We start from the raw sequence: 3,305 nt of genomic DNA, 5'->3' as shown, positions 1-3,305 counted from the left end.
TTGACCAAAAGATATGTCGCATTCATTTCAAATGTAAAGGTTGTTCAAGTTTTACAAGAATAGTTCCACCACAAGTTACGATACAAAGTTTTAAGTACAAATGAAACTTATGCGACACAATTTTAAAAGTATCCAAAAGACGCTCCATGTATGCATGTATACTCGACATCCAATGCAAGTATCAAAATAATGAGCGGAAGCATGTATCATGTATCGTTCAAGGACCTGAGAAAAACATAGAAATCTGTCAACGAAAACGTTGGTGAAATCATAGGTTTAAGTAAGTAAGTACAAGTGAACCACAAGATTTGCATCAATGAAATAATAGTAATACATTCCAAAAGTTTGTTTCACGAGCACCCAATTATCAATGCTTAACATTTCCTTCCATTGAACCCCATCACTTAGTGCTAGAACATACACTGTTTCTCGAAAATATATTTCATTCGTAAACGGTAGCGAACCGTTTGAATGAGGGTTTGTCAAACCCATATGGATCCATACAACATAAGTTCTCGCTTACACCCGGCAAGTGTAACTAATGATAATCGAATTGAGGATTTTGTTCTAAACTCGTATGTAGAATGTTTGTTTTTCCTGTACTTGTGTTCACTTAGTAAAGAAATGTTTATGTTTTCTCATCCCAAATGTAAGTTCAAAAAGAGTAAAAGTGGGACTATGATCTCACCTTGAGTGCACGAGTAGTAAAGTACTTCGACAAGTAAACGTGTGCAAAGAACAATGCTAGTCTTGACCTAAACAATAGGTTTGTATCAATAACGGTAAACACGATAGGTCAAAGATGTTCAATTAGTCCTATGGCTCGTTAAGACTCGATCTTAATAGCATGTGAATCAAATTGTCATGTTTCATGCAAGATACAAGTATAAAAACATGTTAGAACGATTGCACAATTATTTGGTTAAGTTTGATTAAAAGTCAACTTGGTCGGGTCAAAGTCAACAGAAAAGTCAACGGGGTTGGGTTGGATATCCGACAATTTTTCTAAGTTATATAATCATATATGAGCATGTTGGCCAAGTTTCATGTTAATCGGAGGTCCGTAGCATAGCAAACATTTTCATGTCAAATGACCAAAGCGAACAGCCAGTTTTAGGCAAACGGGACGGCGCCCCAAGTTGCTAGACGGCGTCCCAATATGAAGGTTGGGACGGCATCCCAGGTTGCTAGACGGCGTCCCAATATGAAGATTGGGACGGCGTCCCGTGATGCTAGACGGCGTCCTGATCTTCTCCCAGGCCCTGTTTGCTGTATTCCTCAAATGGACGAACCAAAACACAAACAATCACATTTTATGATCCGCAAACAATTAGAACATGTATTTTATATCATCGGAAAGCTCTTTCGACAAGGAACGCAACTAAGCACTTTTCATCAAGCAAAAACATAATATACTATAACCGAAAACTCGTCAATTGATCAAGAAAGGTTTATTTTCAAAGTTTCAAGTTCGTAAAACGTATTTTATGATTCGGGAATCCAATTTATACATATGATATGCCGTTTTGAAGGTAATGAAACATGTAACACAACTAAACACTTATCAATAACATTAACAAGCATTCAACGCATCAAAAGTTCATCTAAAGCTTATCAAACCCTAATCCAAGTTCACAAAATCACTAATCATGTTCTTGGAGTTTCCTTAATTAACCTATACATCAAAACGAAGCTAATGATACTAGGAACACAATTAGAACATGAACTTTTAACATCTAACAACATATGATCATCCAAAATTCAAGAACAACACACCAAAATTCAAGTTCATGCTAGTTACACTAAAACAACGAGATCGAGCATACAAATTACATACACGACATCACAATGAGCCATAGACACTAACTAACACCATTTCAAGTCAAAAACACGAATTTAGAGAAATCTAGAGTTTTAGAAATGTTACCCAAACGAGATGAAGTTGGTACCAAAATGAAGAGGATGAAGAGAGGATCACGAATATGTAATTTATTTTGTTGTAAGCCTCCTAGATCGGATTTAGATGATGATTGAATGAATTTGGTTTTGGGTGTGTGTTCTTGCTAGAGAGAAAGAGAGAGAGATGGAGGTGGAAATGAATGGGTGAAAGGGGTTGACCCTTTGACCTAGTCAAGGGTTTGATCCCTTGTCAAGTTTAGTCCCTCAACTTTCGTTCGGGTGCGGGAATTACCTAAACGAGATAATTTAAAACGCGTATCAACGGGAGATGTTATAAACATATAACGGACTTTATATTAGTATAACGGAAAAGTAAATGGAAAAAGGCGGGATGTTACAGGGTTAACAACATTCAACAAGATCGTTAACCTAAAGGTTTCAAAACAACATTTACATGTAACGACTAACGATGACTTAACGACTCAGTTAAAATGTATATACATGTAGTGTTTTAATATGTATTCATACACTTTTGAAAGACTTCAAGACACTTATCAAAATACTTCTACTTAACAAAAATGCTTACAATTACATCCTCGTTCAGTTTCATCAACAATTCTACTCGTATGCACCCGTATTCGTACTCGTACAATACACAGCTTTTAGATGTATGTACTATTGGTATATACACTCCAATGATCAGCTCTTAGCAGCCCATGTGAGTCACCTAACACATGTGGGAACCATCATTTGGCAACTAGCATGAAATATCTCATAAAATTACAAAAATATGAGTAATCATTCATGACTTATTTACATGAAAACAAAATTACATATTCTTTATATCTAATCCATACACCAATGACCAAAAACACCTACAAACACTTTCATTCTTCAATTTTCTTCATCTAATTGATCTCTCTCAAGTTCTATCTTCAAGTTCTAAGTGTTCTTCTTATATTTTACAAGTTCTAGTTACATAAAATCAAGAATACTTTCAAATTTGCTAGCTCACTTCCAATCTTGTAAGGTGATCATCCAACCTCAAGAAATCTTTGTTTCTTACAGTAGGTTATCATTCTAATACAAGGTAATAATCATATTCAAACTTTGGTTCAATTTCTATAACTATAACAATCTTATTTCAAGTGATGATCTTACTTAAACTTGTTTTCGTGTCATGATTCTGCTTCAAGAACTTCGAGCCATCCAAGGATCCGTTGAAGCTAGATCCATTTTTCTCTTTTCCAGTAGGTTTATCCAAGGAACTTAAGGTAGTAATGATGTTCATAACATCATTCGATTCATACATATAAAGCTATCTTATTCGAAGGTTTAAACTTGTAATCACTAGAACATAGTTTAGTTAATTCTAAACTTGTTCGCAAACAAAAGTTAATCCTTCT

Source organism: Rutidosis leptorrhynchoides, chromosome 1, assembly GCF_046630445.1.
Source record: "Rutidosis leptorrhynchoides isolate AG116_Rl617_1_P2 chromosome 1, CSIRO_AGI_Rlap_v1, whole genome shotgun sequence".
NCBI classification, from domain to species: domain Eukaryota; kingdom Viridiplantae; phylum Streptophyta; class Magnoliopsida; order Asterales; family Asteraceae; genus Rutidosis; species Rutidosis leptorrhynchoides.
This window is presented reverse-complemented; position numbering follows the sequence as displayed.